Raw genomic sequence first — 18801 nt, forward strand, 5'->3', positions numbered from 1 at the left:
CAGTGTATGCCCTGCACCTCAGAGGGATGCACTGTGGGAACAGCAAACAAACTTTGAGTTTAATGTGATGCTAATGGGACATTTTGATTTTAACAACAAGATAAATTCTCCCACCCCCAACTCAAAACTGTTGTCAAGTAAAGACATGTTTATCTAAAAACAAAGTAATCTGAGGATTTACCAAATTTTGCCAACATAAGCTGGCTATGCTGTGGAGCATGGGCCCAGGCATAGGGGCATGACTAGCTTTAGCTCTAGTGACACTCCTTGCTCAGGAGAGGGTCCCTTTCCAATGATCCAGATGGTAAGGGAAATGGGTCTCCTTTACCAAAGTGATCATAGCTTGTGTCTTGAGCTCAGGTGTAGCACATCTTTCATAACAGCAGCACACAGTTCTAAGGGCAAGCATACTCAGGTGTGGTCAAGGCAGGATTAATTCGTCGAGGGCCCCTAGGCACACAAGTACACTGGGCCCCCTGCCCCACCTCACCATGCGCCCAGGTGGAAACAGGAAGCTACATCAGAGGGAAGCTTTGGGCAAGCAGCACCGGTTGCACAATTACAGTTCCTGTTGCCTTTCTTACCCACGTTGCTTGCTTGACTTACTTTCCGTCAAGGGGGGGCCATTGTCGATCAGGTGGGGCCTACATTGCAGATCGGGGGGGCCCGCATTGCCAATCGATGCTGGAGGGGCCCATCGCCATTTGGAAAAAACAATGTTGATGCCCTCTTTCATCGGCCCCCCCCCCCACTGATCATTTTGGGCCCTAGGCACATGCCTACTTGACCTATTGGTTAATCCTGCCCTGGGTATGGTTTTTTTTTAACCTAAAAGGGGTAGTTTCATCTTCTTAACTGTCCAGTAGGAGGGGCAAAGGAACTCAGCACTGTGTAACCTCCTTTGACAAATTCTGCAATCTCACCAACAGCTCTGCTTTATTCTGAGGTGGAGGAGTGAGTAGATAATGTTTTACTGATTATATGTGTATACATGATGTATATTTACTTTGTAAACCGCTTAGGTCTTAGGCAGTATAGAAATTTTTAAAATAAGTAAAATTACTGGTATTTTCAGAAAACAATCTACTGACCTCAGTGTAAGGTAGATGCAATCAACAGGAACTTCATGTTTCTGTTCCCACTCTTGGGGTCTTTTACTAAGGCGCCCTAGCCGATTTAACGTGCGCTAAATGCTAACACGTCCATAGAATATAATGGGCGCATTAGCATTTAGTGCGCACTATTTAGCAAACGCTTAGTAAAAGACCCTCCCTCTGTTAGAAGGGAAGATGCATCTCACACTGTCTGTCACATGTTTTGGGATAAGAACTGGTTTTCATTCAGGTCAAGTCTGCATCCATGCCAGGAGCTAAGGTCACTACCACTTTAAATGCCTGAGGATTTTACGCCTCTCTTGTGGTAGATTGATTACATATTGGCTCTAAGCACAGTCTTCCAAATACAGTTCGGTCCAGAACAATGCTGAGTTAGTTTTAATGCTTAAGAACATAAGAATAGCCTTACTGGGTCAGACCAATGGTCCATCAAGCCCAGTAGCCCATTTTCACGGGTGGCCAATCCAGGTCACTAGTACCTGGCCAAAACCCAAGGCGTAGCAATATTTCATGCTACCGATACAGGGCAAGCAGTAGCTTCCTCAATGTCTTTCTCAATAACAGACTATGGACTTTTCCTCTAGGAAATTGTCCAAACCTTTCTTAAAACCAACTACGCTATTCACTCTTACCACAACCTCTGGCAATGCGTTCCAGAGTTTAACTATTCTCTGAGTGAAAAAATTTCTTCCTATTAGTTTAAAAATATTTCCCTATAACTTCATTGAGTGTCCCCTAGTCTTTGTAATTTTTGATGGAGTGAAAAATCGATCCACTTGTACCTGTTCTTCTCCACTGTGGATTTTGTAGACTTCAATCATATCTCCCCTCAGCCGTCTCTTTTCCAAGCTGAAGAGCCCTAACTGTTTTAGTCTTTCCTCATACATAGGAGTTCCTTCTCTTTATCATCTTGGTAACTCTTCTTTGAATCTTTTCTAGCGCCACTATATCTTTCTTGAGATAAGGAGACCAGAATTGAACGCAATACTCCAGATGAGGTCGCACCATGGAGCGATATAGAGGCATTATAACATTCTTAGTCTTGTTAACCATCCCTTTTTAAATAATTCCTAGCATCCTGTTTGCTTTTTTGGCCGCTACTGCACATTGGGCGGAAGATTTCATCATATTGTCTACGATGATACCCAGATCCTTTTCTTGGGCATTAAACCCCAAGGTGGATCCTAGCATCAGGTAACTGTGATTCAGGTTATTCTTCTCAATGTGCATCACTTTGCATTTGTCCATATTAAATTTTATCTGCCATTTGGACGCCCAGTCTTCCAATTTCTAGTCACCTGGCTCAAGCACTGAGGTCCGAAATTTGGCAGGTAAGATTTAATGCTTAAAAATGTAGGGCCATGCATGCATTTGGGTTGGAAAAACCCAAGGGAATGGTACAGTCCAGGAGGTGAAGAACTTCTATGTACACAAAAGGAGAAGGATGTGATCATATGTGATGATCTTAAGGTGGCCAAACAGATAGAAAAGGTGATAGTGAAAGCTATAAGAATGCTTGGGTGCATATTGAAAGGAATGGCCAGTAAGAAAAATGAAATGTCTTTCAGGGACATCAGGTTTTGAAGTGGTATAAACTAATATCTGAATATATACCTAAAAAAAATCTAAAACAAGTCTGTGATTTTTGGAGCATGGAAATACAGCATATCTTTGTGACCCAGTGGTCCAGAATATGGAATCGTAGAGTGAAATGTACGGCCTCAGCTGCTATGAGGCAAACTTTGTATTTTTTGCTCCACAGAATATTCTGGACCCCAGTGAGGCTACAAAAATTAGATAATAAATGCTCCAATAAGTGTTGGCACTGTCAACTTAACCCAGGTACATTAGATCATCTAACTCAATCTACCTCAACCAGACACAGGAGAACCCACACACTATTCACCCACCCACCTATCAAAAATGTCATACGAAGAAAAATGTACGACAACCTACTAGCCACCAGAGCAGCAAAGCTGGATGGACAACTCAGCTATCCTCGACCACAGACTACAAAACCTTAAAAAAAAACCCCAAAAACCCTGCTCGTCAAAAAATACATTAAACCTCTATAACAGAACCAGACCCGCCCCAAGCTTCACCCAAAACACTATAGGGCTCATAATCGAAAGAGAAAAACGTCCAAAAACTGGCCTAAGTCAGCACTTGGACGGACATTTCCCAAAACGTCCAAGTGCCGATAATAAAACTGGGTTTTGGACGTATTTAAAAATGACCTAGGCCTTCATAGTGCCACTGAACGACCAAAGCTAAACGGGGCGTTTCAGGAGGAGTGTCGAGGGTGGGAGTTGAGCGGAACATGGGCTGGCTTAGACTTAGTCGTACAGCATGTATAACCGAAAGTTTTACAACAGAGCCTAGACGGAACTTGGACATTGTGACAAAAACCCACCTAAAGTCACCAGATAAGTACTGAAAACACATAAAACAGACCCCCATACAATACCCCAGTGATCACCGACTCTCCCCACCCCCATAAAAATTTTAATCACAACTTTAAAATTCAGCCTCCGGACCATCATCACCTGGCCGCCTGGCATAGGAAAACCTAGTCGTCCAGCACAGAGGCAGCTTAAGTCGTCTTGGGGGTGGGTGAAGGACCCATAGAGAGGAGGACCCATGCCCATAAGCCCCTGTAATCACTGAATTGATACTTAAATATGTGCACTGCCCTATACACCCCCAAAACCCTTTTGTACTGGCATATAAGTGGCTCCTGCAGCCATAAGGGCTATTGGGGTGGTAGATAAGTGGGTCTAGGGGATTCTGGAGGTGGTTTGGGGGGCTCACCTTAACATATAAGGAAGCTGTAGGGAGTAGAAGACATGACACCCTTTTTGTGAAGTTCACAGCAGTGACCTGTAAGGTACCCCATTATTTAGGTGACATGTCTGGGTGTGCAGTCCATCACTTTGCAGACCCCTTCCACATCCAACAGGGCTTGTTCTAGGCATTTTGGACTTGGACTTGGACGGAAATGTGGTATAAAGATGGACGATTTAGCGGCTTGGACGATCAGATTGGCAGGACGTAAAATTAGACGATTTTCTAAACGAAAAAAAAGTTGGGCATATCTTTCGAAAATGTATCTTAAGCTGTTTTTTTACTTTGGATGACTTGCGAGATGGACGTAAACGGACTTAGACGTTCCTTTCGATTATGCCCCTCCACCTACATAGCAAATCAAAAAAAATTCAAATCACTCATTAGGCATGTATTAGTATCATGACAAGTCTCATGTAATCCACCAAATGTATTTCATAGCATCATAACAATTCTTATGTAATCCGCCTTGAACCGTAAGGTAACGGCGGAATAGAAATCACTAATGTAATGTAATGTATTATTTCATTGCCCGCTGATTCAGGCATTTTGGAAATCTATATGGAGAAAAATTATTTCAATTCTTGGAGCTCCTATTACATTATCATATGGGACTGTTTTAGTTGGTATCTCACTGATACCCGAATCCATTTGATGATCATAAGAACATAAGAATAGCCTTACTGGGTCAGACCAATGGTCCATCAAGCTCAGTAACCCGTTCTCCTGGTGGCCAATCCAGGTCACTAGTACCTGGCCAAAACCCAAGGTGTAGCAATATTCCATGCTACTAATATAGGGCAAGCAGTGGTTTCCCTCATAACTTTCTCATAAGGATAGGCTCCTTCTTGTATTGACTGGAGTTGGGTTACAATTAATTACAAGAAACTGGAAGAATTGGGATCGTCTAAATTTCCCATTCTGGTGGGAGACACTGTGTCTATATTATAGATATGAAAGAATGTTGGCAGAGTAAAAAGGTGAATCCCGATTATTTAAGGAGATCTGGACCCCATTGGATTCCTTTATTAGGCATCATTAAAATTTAAGATGGATTCATATTATTATTTTGTTTTAAATATATTATGGGCTCCTTTTACTAAGGTGGGTTGGGTGGGCAGACTTAATGGGCTATGGCCCTTTTCTGCCGTCATTTTCTATGTTTCTATGTTACAATGCCACGTGCACTAGACGCTAACACCTCCATAGAGCTTGCGTTAATATTTTTTGTTTAGCACATGGTTTGCGCGCTAAAAACACTAGCGCACCTTAGTAAAAGGGGCCCTATTTAATACTCTTCATACACATCCAAGACAGGGATAGGGTGGGTGGGGGGGTTAAAGATGTTTCATAAATTTGATATAGTATGAAAGTGTTGTTTATTGAATTTGATAAGAGAAATGTTGCACTTTGTATAAGTTGTTTATATAAAACTAATAAAAATTATTACAACAGAAATAAAAAAAGAACTTGTGTTTCCTCTCATATTAAGGTTTCAATTAATTTTGTTCTTCATGAGCAGGAGATATCGGGAGCTCACAGGGTCTCCACACAGATCACACAGCTGCTATTGCTCCTTGACTTTCAGGGATGGCTGCTTAAACTTTGCTGGAAGGCCCCGCTTCAGCTTTGCTGTCAGGGTAGATCACTGTCTGTTGCAGCACTGGCTATGGCTGCCCTACAGAGACTGGCTCTGAGATCTGTCTCATCCACAGCTTTTCCTCAGCTCGTCAGGATTATCTTTGTGTTGCAGCTCTTCACTGGTCTCCCAGGCTCTGCTGTCACTCAGCTTTCTGTAGGCTCTCAGGTCTGTTTTTCAGCTTTCTCTCCTCATCCAGACTCCAAGGCTTTCTCTCTCTTCTAAAGGCACTTCTCTGATAAAGTTACTCCTCCACACTGTTTTCAGGGTAAGGGTTATACTTTCTCTCTCTGCTGCACTTATTTTATGGCCATATGGTATGTAAGGAATAAAACAGAGAGCTACAACCAATAAACAACAGGATTCAAAAGTAAATCTCAAAGATAAGAAAAATAAATCCCTAAAGAGTATATACCACAGAAAAATACTATAATATCAGAGCAATGTACTCAAATTGCAAAATTAGAAATATTGTACATATTTATTAATTTAAAATATTGCAAAAATATCACAAAATTTTCATAGAATAGCATACACAGAATACCATACAAACACTACAAACAAACCAGACAAGATATAACAACATATAACAGGCACTATCAAACCAGGCTGGAAAAGGCCACACAAAAAAAATCATACAATGATATTTAAATATAGCTGTGTTCAAAAGTTCATAAATCACTTAGCTTGAGAGTTTGAAGTCTTCCTGGAACAGTGTCCACGAGGAATGAAGCAAGCAAGATGATTGTGGGCCATCCAGAAAGGAAAAAAATAAAAAAACCAACATCCCAAACAGATTAGAGTTCAAATCCAACCTCCATATCACAAAGTGCAGGTGCAAATGCAAACGTGCTGTCAGTAAACGGTATAATAAGTTAGATAGTCAAAAAAGTCTCAAACCAAGAGGACAGAGAGCATTTTCAAAGTCTTCACAAGCAGAGGTGAAATGCCATAAAGTCAACCAATCTTCTAACATCTCCTCACACTTCCTCAACACAGGCCGTGTTTCGATGAAATCTTTGTCAAGAGGAAGAAAGCAACTAAAATAAAACAAAAACAAGTGTACACTACACTGACATGAACAAAAACAAAAGCATATCACAAAACACAAAATATAAACTGACTAATGGCAATCATACCAGGCAGGGAGCCAAAACCAAATGCAAAGAGCAACGCTGAGTACACAGCTGCCACACCCAACAGACTGAAAAAAGACAAGGCAATAAGTAGCAGCTGAAGCCAAAACAAAAATAACTTTAATGAATCCAAAGAGAAAGACAACTGACAACCATATACTCAATGGGAAGTCAGCCACTCAGTCTCTTTATTGAGACCGTTGGGGATGACAGTTTGCCATGTAAAAACCATCCGTTGCTCCTGATACATAAGTAAGCGAGAGATATCCCCCCCAGAGTTGACAACAAGCTGTTTGAGAACACAAAAACGCAAATCAGATAAAGAATGATTGAATTGAACCCAGTGCTCTACCAACGGAGCCTCATTCTTAAGGGTTCTAATGTAACAAAGATGTTCAGCAATACGGATTTTAATGGCTCTTTTTGTTTGGCCAATATAAATTTTCTGACATGGGCAAAAGATCCCGTAGACAACATGGGTGGAATTGCAATTTGTACTGGATTGAAGAGAAAACCAAATGTTAACATTGGGAATGAAAACTTTATCAGTGCTCAAAGAATACTGACAATACCGGCATTGACCACAAGCAGTGTGACCACGCTCACCACTAGCAAAAACCGGAGTGGAATCACGATGCTTTAAACGTTCCCTTAAATTTTTACCACATTTAAAGGCAAATCTAGGTCTGTTGGTGAATACCTGATGGTAACTCAATAGTTGCCAATGACGACTGATGATATTCTGTATATGAGTAGACAGAGGGGAAAATGGTAACACATACGTGATCCTACAATCTGAAACCTCATGAGATGATTTAGGATAAAGAAGCCACTGCCGGTCAGCATGAGAAGCGCGCTTCACCATGCGTTTAATCACATGAGTGGGATAACCCTGTTGGCTGAATCTATATGACATAATTTGGCTCTGAGTTTTGAAATCATTGCTAGAAGAGCATAGGCGTTTTAGCCTAAGCATCTGACCAGTAGGTATGCTATCACGTAAAAGCTTGGGATGATAACTACGGTAGTGCAATACTATGTTGGTATCAGTAGATTTACGAAATATAGAAGTATTGAATTGTCCCTTGTCATAATGTAACTGAATATCAAAGAAATTAATGGAATTAGAATGATACGTCATCGTGAACTGGATGTTCTGATCACAGTGGTTCAAATATGTCAAAAATCTGTCCAAATCAGAATGGGATCCCCCCCATATGAAAAATATATTGTCAATGTACCGTTTCCAATAACATACCTGGGAGAAAAATTCAGAAGAGTAAACAAAAAATTCCTCAAAATTTGCCATAAATAGGCATGCAATCAAGGGGGCCACTGTGGCCCCCCATAGCGACGCCCTTATTCTGAACATAAAACTGTTGTTTGAACCTAAAATAATTCTTATTGATAACAAACTCAGCCATGGACAAAATAAGATCTAAACGATTACCCACCAGATCAGATTCAGACAGCACCATACTAATGGTGCGCATAGCCTCAGATTGAGGGATACTCGTATATAAAGACGAGATGTCCATGGTGACTAATAAGACAGAATCCCTAATATCCAAAGGAAAATGCAACTGCGCAATCTGAGAAATAAAGTCCATGGAATCCCGTACGTAAGAAGAAATTTTAAAGACAAACGGTTGAAGAAAAAAATCAACAAACTGAGATAGAGGTTCAACAAGGGAATTACTGCAAGAAACAATAGGACAACCGGGAGGATTGACTATAGACATGGATTTTAGGCAAAAAATAAATATTGGGGATAACAGGATACTGGTGATATAGATATATAAGGTATATAAGGCCATAGGCTCCATCTCTTCAGTACATAGTCTTGTCACATTTGTCTTTCTTTTCTGTGTATGTCGCTATGTTCTTTTATAACAGGAACTGAATTCCAAGCGCTCATCAGTCAACTTTTTTTTCTTTTGCTTGTCCATATATGGTCAGGCATCCCTCATCACCTAGGACAAGTACACCTCCTCTTCCTACCTGTTGGTATTCAAACTTGGAAAAAGGTAAATGGCTTCAATAAGTTATATCATTGTCTTTCTTTTTAACTTTTTAGCTCAGTACTCTGCTTTTTCAGCAAAGTCAGTTTAGATAATAGTGCAGCCTTTAGAGGCTCTGTTAGGGTTTAAAATTTAAAAAAGTGTTTTAGTCCAGGTTAGTATTCTAGGTTGCAGCTGAGAAAATTCTCTGTTTCATGTTTGATTCATTCCCACCCTCCCCCAGCTTCCACCCAACCCAAGGCTGATCTTTTGATTTATAGGCTCTTCAGCCAATCAGGAAGAGGACATTGCTTGGTAGGATCTTTTTCTGCTACTCTTTTTTTCTTTCATCAGTTGCAAGCACTTCTGCAACCATAGTATGGCTGGGAAACATTGTGTTGCCAAACCTGTTGCCCAGATTACAGCTTCTGTCTCTGTGCAGACAGAAAATGTTACCAAAGCAGCGGGGGTGGTTCCATGTGAAAAAAAATTTCAGCTTGAATCCCTCATGCAGGAAGTGAAGGAGCTGAGAGAGGAGATAGCAAGGCTGAAAAGCATCCATGAGAATGAGAGATACATCAATAGAATACTTAATGAGGCATCAAAGTTTTCCAGCAATTGGGAAGAAGAGGCCGTGCTGATGTAGAAGAGCTGGATGTTCCTGACATAGAATTCATGAATTACAGTGTAAAAAAGTTAATTGATCCATTTTTGTGTAGCCAATCAGTGCTCTTCGCATCCTTTATGACGTGAAGTGGACGGTGTCTCGCTTCAGACGGCTTTTCTGAAGTAAGCACCTCTCTTTGCCATGTAAAATCTAGTGACACTAAAGTAAGTTTAAATACTTATTTGTTAAACATTACACTAAGGTATTAGTTATAGTTTCAGTAATTACTTTCTTCTTACTTTTAGAATACCGCGCCCTGAAGCAGTGATTTGCATGCAAAGCATGCATGTTGGCAGCAGTACATTCTGACACATTAGGCTTTATGCCACATTGCAATTGTTCAGATAAATCTTTAAAACTTTATAATATTATATATATATATATATATATATGCACAAAATATAAAAATACAAATAATAGATGAGCTGATGAGGAAGCATAGCGGTGAAAAAAAACTCTATAAGTTCTAAGTACATTGTGTACTTTGGAGTGCCGCTTCTGAAAGTGTTGAACTATAAATTGTTTCTATCCATTTTAAACTGCTGCGAATTGTATGAGCCGAAAAGTACTACTGGATTTGAACGAGTTGCTTTGTAAAGTAAGAATTGGTTTGATTTAGTGGTGATATACGATAAAATCCTTCTCTAGCACCAAAGTTCAAATGAGTCATCCTTCTTTCTGTCTTGTTTCCATAGTGTCCAGCTTTCGCATCTGTAACTGATCACTGAGAAAATTTACTTGAGATAAGTCGCTGGTGGTAGCGATCAGCATATGCGCAGAATACACTTGCATATTAAAAAACCAAAAAACCAAATTAAAGATCAGCAGGAGAGATGCCCACTCTCTCTCACCGCACTCGCACAACCTCCGGATATCCACCCCTGGCAGTGGGAGGGATACCCACTCCCTCCCACCGTGTTGCACAACCCCCTGACACATACCCCACCCTGGCAGTAGAAGGGATCCCCACTCCCTTCTGCCACCGTCGCACAACCTCCTGACACCCACCCCCGGTAACGGGAGAGATGCCCAATCCCTCCTGCCACATCACATATTCCCCTGACACTACCCCACTCCCTCCCGCTGTCACCCAACAACTCTCCCCATGCCCCTGATGACCCCTCACCCCCCACCCCTCCCTACCTTACTGATGAAGTCCAGCTGGAGGGATGCCTACCTGCCTCTTACAAAATGGCAGGCCTGCCCCTTTCCGATGCAGCCTGTGATTCACTGGGGAGGAGCCTCTAAAGCTCTGATTGGCCCAGGCGCTTAAGGCCCCTTCTAGGACTATATGGTTTACAATCCTTAGAAGAAAGGGTGGTTTTACAGCTTATCTAAGCACTGCAAAATACTGCTTGCAGATAACCCAGAGCAATCTGGTTTTTTTACCAAATGCAAAGAATATACATTATTGACCCTAAAAGAGTTGTCTAAAATGCTAACACTGATAATCCCACATTTTCATTGCCTGACACAAAGTTCATTATGTTTCCTGTATGGAAATCTTAAGTAGTCTTCATTGTGATTAAGTACTAACAAATGTGACAGTACTAACAAATGATTTGGGTTTATTTTAAGTTGACGCTTCCAGTGGAAGGCTTATAACATTATTAAACATTCCTTGTTGCCATAGAACTCTAAATCCATCCTACTAGGACAATAACTTTGTAGAAATGTCCTCCCATGCAATTAATATTAATATGAAAATAAACAGACTTTTATTAGATGAGGGACTAGAGGTATGTTATGACTAAATATTCTATTACTTTTTTACAAAGGTGCATTTTTTTTTTTTATTACTTTTCAGTACATAACTTGGCACACCTTTCACAACTAATTCCCTAATAATTCTCCACTGACTGAAGTCTCTATGTTAGAAAACAGAGCGATATCATACCTCTGGTGCAAGTAAAAGGGCCATATCTTCAAACCTATTGCTGCTCGTTGGTACGATATAAATAGAATATGGCCAACTGCCTTTCTTAATTACTTTGCTGATAACCATGCCTATTATTAATTAGAAAAGGGAATTCGAAGTTGATGTTTATCAAACTAGAGCCAGGATCCAAGCCAGAAAGATAGCACAAAATGAGAGCTGGTATAGATAAGTGTAAGAATATCACAACTGAAAAGACAAACTCTATTAGATTGCAAGTGACAGCAGCTGGTAAGATTCCAGCCAAGTTTAAGCAATAATTCCAGCTGTATTATTTCTTATTTGTGTAATGCCCCCTTCAGGGTGGCTCTGGGTCTGGGATCCAACCTGGATGGAGTCCCCCGAAGGTAGTCTCCATCAGTCCCTCACTCAGCGCTCGGTGCTTCCACCTGGGGGAAAAAAGTGTTAGCGGGTGGGTTCATCCTCTTCTTCCCCCAAGAAAGATTTTTTTAAAAACTTCTATGAACAAGGTTGGCTAATAAATTAAACAGATTTATTTGAACTATGTACATAGGCCTAATCAATAAATAAATTGTCAGGAATAGTTTTGTACAATTCCACTACTTCCACACTTAAACCAATGCTAGTGCAGATAATTCAACAATTCAGATATTCAAACCCTTTCTTTATAGTCTCTTGAATCTTTAACTCTCAGTTCAAATCCAGCTTTTCCAAAACCTTTGAGCCCCTTTCAGTTCTAACTGCCGACACTGTGGCTGTAGGCTCCTTCCAAGCTTGGCTTAGTCGTTAAGTGGGCAAGGCTGTGTATCTAGATCCCTCCTTCCCTTTCAAATCCACTCTCGCCCAGTCCCCAAGTTCTCAATCCAAGGAAGCTCTTAGGGGTAGTTAGGTGCAGGCCTTCCTGGCTGTTGGGTTTGCCCCTTTGGCAGCCTCCTGGTGGTTATCCCTTAACTCTGAAGGCCCCAGCGCTCCCAAGAGCACTCTACCTCTGCCTCTAGTCTCCAGGGAGCCTTCTCCCTTGTTGGGACGCTGGTGGTGCTTGCATCTACGTTAAGAATATAAGAACTTATGAATAACCTTACTGGATCAGACCAATGGTCCATCAAGCCCAGTTACCCATTCTCACGGTGCCCGCCCCCCCCCCCCCCCACCCCCCCGTGGCAATGGCCCTCTCCCGGCATCAATGGCAATGGGCCCCCCCACGGCATCAGCAATGCCCCCCCTCCCCCCCGCAGCAATGGCAACATGGCCGGATCTGTTACAGGAAGAAGTGACGTTGGAGGGGATGGACCGGCAGAAGCAGTCATCATAGGATCTTCCTGTTACAGATTTGGCCGTGTTGCTGTTGCTCCGGGGGGGGGGCCCGTTGCCATTTCTGTGGGGGGGGACCGTTGCTGTTGCTGTGGGGGGGCCCGTTACCATTGCTGCAGGGGGGCCGTTGCCATGGGGGGTAACCCATTGCCGTCAGCTGTTCTAATGCTGCTTTCGGGCAAAGGAGCTCAGCGGGCAGAGCTGGCAGCTGCAATGTTTGGAGGGGAGAAAGAAAGGAGCATGGAAGGGTGGTGGACGGAGAGAAAGAGGGCAGGGTGGCATGGAAGGGTTGTGAGAAGGATGGAATGGAAGGGTGGTGCAGGAAGAGAAAGGGGGCAAGGTGGTATGGAAGGGTTGTGACAAGGATGGTATGGAAGGGTGGTGGAGGAAGAAAAAGGGGGCAGAGTGGTATGGAAGTGTGGTGGAAGGAGAAAAAGGGGATGATGGAATTGGTGTGCAGGGGAGGGGAAGAGATATAAGGGGAAGGATACTGGATGGGATTGGGTTGAAGGGAAAGAAAGGGGAGAGAGACATAAGGCAGAAGGATCCTGGATGGAATTGGGTTGGAGGGAAAGAAAGGGGGAAGAGGCTGATGGAAGTGGGAGGAAGGGGGAGGAGAGAGTGAAATGCCCAATCACGGGGGTGTGTGTGAGGGAAGGAGAGGAAAGGAGAGAGATGCCAGACCATTAGAGGAGGGAAGGGAAGATGATGGATGCCACACCAATGGGGGGGGAAGAAGAGATGGAAGGGAGAGGGAGACAATTTCTGGAAGAGGCACAGAAGGACAGAAGATGAAAGGAAGAGAGTGACAAAAAGATGAGGAGAGCAGAAACCAGAGAAGACAAAGGTAGAAAAAAAATTTCTATTTATTTATTTTTTTACTGTAGGGGACATACATCGCTGTTTCTGTGGTGTTGCATTGTATGCAAAGTCCAGCTTCTTGGTGGTTTTATTTAACCTTTGGCTACATATTTCTATTTTATCCCCCCTTTTACAAAACTGTAGAGCATTTTTTAGCGCTGGCCGTGGCTAAAAACCATACTTGTAAAAGGGGGAGAGGTTAGTTTGTGATTACATATTCCATACTAGGCAAAGGTGTTTTCTGTGTTCTGTTTGTATGAAAGACATGTTTTTTTGTTAGCGTTGACTAGCCTTGTTTGGCGAAAAGCATCAGGCATGGTTCTTGGGAGCACCTTGAATTAACCTGATTTGAATCTCCTTATTTTCTGCCAATCTTCTTTTGTTTCATGATGGATTCTTTGGTGGATTGCTTGCCTTGTTGTTTCGTTGCAAGTTAACATACATGGAGTGGAACGTACTAGAGGAGTTACGGATTTGGTTGTTTATACATATGGGTTACAGTTGGTTGATGTAGAGTGAGGCAGAGAGGCGTTGTAAACTTGGTTATTAATATAGACTTATATTTTGGATAGTATTACTGCTTTACAAATATTTGAACACTTTTATATATGCATGGAAAGGGTTCAGAGTTAAAGTCCTGGGTAAGTAGGTGGGAAGGGAAGGAAGGGGGATTTGTTCAGAGATGTTTGGGGGTTGCATAGAAGAAAAACTGTACACTGGTATGCTAATCTTTGTTCTGAATAAAAAAAAAAAAAGAAATACAAGTGGAAATAAAGAAGTATATAAGAAAACAGATAAATGAGGGCGGGACATGGGCGGGGTAGGGGCGGGGCATGGGTGGGGCAGGACAGGGCCAGGGGGTCCCAGTGTACTTGGGTGCCTAGGGGCCCTCGAAGAATTAATCCTGCCCTGGGTCAGACCAATGGTCCATCAAACCCAGTAGCGTGTTCTCACGGTGGCCAATCCAGGTCAAAACCTGGTCAAAACCCAAAGAGTAGCAACATTCCATGCTACCGATCCGGGGCAAGCAGAGGCTTCCCCATGTCTTAATAACAGATTATGGACTTTTTCACTAGGAATTTGTCCAAACCTTTCTTAAAACCAGCTACGCTATTCACTTTTACCACAACCTCTGGCAAATTGTAACCTGTAAACTGTACATTATGTATAGTAGTATTAGATCTCTAGTATGTGTCAAGTTAGGATAAAACTTGTATCGTAAACTTGTACTGAAATTATGGCAAATCCAGTGCAAATCGTAACCTGTTAACTGTATATTATCTATATTTAACCTGTAACCCGTTATGAGCTTTTTGGGGAAATGGGATAGAAAACTATTTTTATTTATTTATTAAAATCTGCTAGTGTGGGGGTAGTTTTGAAGTAAATCCCTAAATGTAATGAAGTGCTCCAGTTATAGACCAGTGTCCAATATACTGTAGCTTTGGTTAGCAAAGTTGTTAGAAATCAGTGGTTTCTGTCCAACAGCAAGATCACTTAGAGGTTCTTGATTTGCAGGATCTAGAGCAGTGTTCTTCAACCATCGGTCCATGGACCAGTGCCGGTCCACAGAAATTTCCTGCCAGTCCACAGGGCCAGCACATGCATCAGGCCCAAAATAGTGTTCTTCAACCGCCGGTCCAGGGTGCAATCGATGCGGCGTTATCTTCGAGCCAGCTCCCTCTTCCTAACTGATTCAGTGCACAAAGCCACGGGCAGTGGATCCTATGGGCATCCTGCGCCTGAACCGGAAGCCTTCTCTCTGACGTTGCAACGATGAGGCACAGGACGTGCAAGGTACAATTAGTACTGTTATGGGGGCGGGATCTGGGGTGGAGATTGGGTAGAGATGGGCGGGGTCTGGCCCACAACTTAGCCCAGTATTCTTCAACCGCCGGTCCACGGACCAATCCCGGTCCACAAAATAATTATTTTATTTCTGCCGGTCCAAAGGTGTAAAAAGGTTGAAAAACACTGATCTAGAGCAATCTGAATTCAGAAGAGAATTTAGTACAGAATCTGTCCTTTATGTACATGTGGATAAGTTGCAGTTATTGCTGGATAGGGAAAGGTCAGGTTTTTGGTACAAGTCAATCATGCATTGGAATTTGATTTAGATGATCATTCATTGCTATTGTCAAGCTTGAAAAGCTTGAGAATTAGAAGGCTTATTAGCTAAATGGCTTGCCCAGGATGCCAGCGTGTGATATGCCAGAAGGTTCTCCCCTTTCACCTATTCTTTGTAATGTGTTCTTCCAATCTTTTGGTTCATGTTTTAAAAATTGGGATGTATTATATTTATACTGATAATATTCAGTTGTTTCTACCTACGAAGGTCTCAGTAGACTGGACCCTCAGTGAACTGCAAGCATTTTGGAGATGGATGTCACTCACAGATTAAAATTAAATGCCAAGAAACTGCAATTTCTATCACTCAGCAGGACAGTGATGTCTGTGTCTGGGTTGTATAAATTGATGATATGTTTATGTCTGTTCAAAAAAATACATAGTCCGGGGATAATCCTCAATGTCTCTAATAGCAAGGAAAGCTTTTTATAATTACATTATGGGTGGAAATGATCAAGCAATGTTAGGGTTTAATACGCCTTAATGCACTTTAAAGAAATTAGCACGCGTTAAACACTAAGACCCTGATTCTATAAACAGCGCCTGAAGTTAGGTGCCTAACCCCCTCTTTTACTGAAGCTGCAGTGTGGGCCAGCACGGTAAATGTTCCAACGCCCTTAGGAACTGAATGGACATTGAAGCATTTGCCACGCAGCACTCGGTTCCGCAGCTTTGTATAAGGGGGCCTAAATCGGCAGCACCTAGCTTAAATTTTGAATTGGCTTAATTGGCACTGTTCATTGAAAGTGCCATTAAAAACTGATTAAAAAAAAAAAAAAAAATCAATTAAAAAAAAATAATTAGATGGTAGGTGCCCAACACGGTAGGCTTCTAAACCGAGGCACCTACACAGCAAGAAGCCCGTGAGGGTGAAACACGTCAGAACCCGTCATTACCATCAGAGCATACCACCTTAGTTTCACCAAGATTGGAACAGAGATTTAAAGTCTTTTGAAAGTTTTTTTTTTTTTTTTGAAACAAGCACTTATGGAGCACTTAGCACTTTAAAATTCACTAAAGAAATTCAAATTTAAAAAAATCAAAATTTAAAAAAGATTCCCTACTATCGGGTGAAGGGCTGTGATAGACCAAGGGGGTTCGCATTTTGGGGCATGTCCCCGTTTGCGGGTCCTCTACCCTTTACCTAAGGGTTCTGAGCATTTCTAATTTAACTATCTAGTGGCAGCATTTTGAACCACTTGCATAGACTGAAGACTAGAAGTTTTGAACCATGTTCTGTAAAATTGTTCCAAAGTCTTCAGCTGGAGTCATGGACTTTAGTTTGATCAAAAATAATTTAAAGAATGGCTGTCTGATCATAGTATGTATCTGGGCTTTGAAGAACAAAACAGAATCAATCTTATGACTAGACTATGGATCTCATACACAGTATTAATTGTCTTCCCTCCACCTGTTACCTGAGTTGAAACACCGTATTTCGAGGATCTGCTCACCACAATTTCCATCTTGTCTACATTTAAGACCAACCTGTTCTCTTTGAACCAAGAAGTAATACTAGAAGAAAAAACCCACCTGCTGTAATTTATGGTATTTTGAAGGGTGTCATTCAATGGGGGGGGGAATCTCATCTGCATAAATTCTGTAGATTATGTTGTTATGTTATTTTATTTTATATTATAGTATTTGCAATCTAATATCCCACCAAATCCTCTCAAAAAAGACTTCTAGGCAAGTTACAAGCAGCATATTGCTACATGGAAATTGCATAGAGTCATCAATGTTCCATCAAGTTATACAAGCTACTTAAGTTTATACATTCAGTGTAATATGGATCATCTATCATCACTAGCTATTATCGATATTGTCATTCTATAGAGTGTAGCCAAAGCTTTCAACATCCAACAGCTGAGGACTAGAATATACTCTGGAAGTCTATGTGTGATTTATGCTTTAATTTCTTTATCATCACTATAGGTTTTTTAAAAGACATTTTTGTATTTTTTAGATATGTCACTCTGCCTACAAGCTGCTTTGACTGTATATGATGCTGTACAAGTTATGGCCAAGTAATTCAAATAAAGTAAATTAAATGAATAATGTAAGTCACATTGGTATGTTAAGCAAGATACTCTCTGTCCAGAGTTAATAATTTGAGTGGGTGGGAAGGGTGTCACATCGTTGGTTACTAAAGTCATTATTGAATCTTGTCTCCTCATAACACTTGCACCACTGCATGCTTACATTACACTTAATTAACCATATCAACCCCCACTACAATTATTCCTTTGTGGCAAAATTCTGGCCACAGCTTTATTTTAACACAATGAACATTCTTTTATAACCTTTCTTCCTAGGTGGCACCGCCCCAACTCTCCTTCCTAGGTGGCACCGCCCCAACTCTCGGTCCCGACCTAGCTGCTCCATCCAATCAAAACAGTAAATTTATTTTACATTCCAACAAGTATCCCATCTGCAAGACCTGCAGCATCGCCAGGCCTCCTCTAACTGTGGCATAGCTCAGAAACCTCACAAAGCTAATGGCCACCTGGAAGAAACCCCCTTATTTCTGCCCAACTGCTGTGACCCAACTACCCCAACAGTCCCCCCCCCCCCAACAAAATACAAAATTCAACATACCCTTACCCTACCATGATCAAAATAAAAACAAAGATCACCCAATCCATTCCCCATATCCCAACCGAAACCCCAGGGAGGGAAGGACAGGACAAGAAACTACCCAAAATGCATTCCTCCCAACACCCCACAATCCCTAGTTCACTACACTTAATCCTACACTCCCAATCCACCCTATCACCTCCACATACACTCTCCCTCACAGATTCCCGCCTAATATCACCCAATCAACATGCTCCCTAATCACACCAATCCTTAGATCATTTTTCCTTGGTAACACCACCACCCGCATTCCATTCCACCAAACCGATACTATGACAACTCATATACACTTCACCCATCTCAACCCCTGCTATTCCCTTCCTTTCCATTCCCCCACCCTCCTGTCTTACCTCTGCTATGCTGTGCGCTTGGCCAATGTTATCACCCAACTGCATCATTTCAGTTGGCTTTCCATTTCAGGTCACGCTGGCATCACCTGCATCCTATCATTCTTCAGCCTTGTCTGCAAGAGCAGCTGCTGTGTCCCCTGCAATACAGCAATGAATAGCTGGAGGAAAGGATCAGATGCGGATGGAAAGCCTAGCCTAGCCTCTCCATAAAGAGCAC

General features: G+C 41.9%; 1 long non-coding RNA gene across 1 annotated transcript in view; it reads right to left on the reverse strand.

Moving 5' to 3' along the window:
* Positions 1-6193: 6193 nt before the first annotated feature.
* The window catches only part of LOC117364725, a 29301-nt gene continuing 16693 nt past the window's right edge, over positions 6194-18801 (reverse strand). Inside the window, exons 2-3 of the long non-coding RNA XR_004540305.1 lie at positions 18585-18721; positions 6194-6638 (exon numbers count right to left, since the gene is read on the reverse strand). This is a non-coding gene — a long non-coding RNA (uncharacterized LOC117364725). The remainder of the gene's footprint in view (positions 6639-18584; positions 18722-18801) is intronic.

This window comes from Geotrypetes seraphini, chromosome 1, assembly GCF_902459505.1.
Source record: "Geotrypetes seraphini chromosome 1, aGeoSer1.1, whole genome shotgun sequence".
NCBI classification, from domain to species: Eukaryota; Metazoa; Chordata; class Amphibia; order Gymnophiona; family Dermophiidae; genus Geotrypetes; species Geotrypetes seraphini.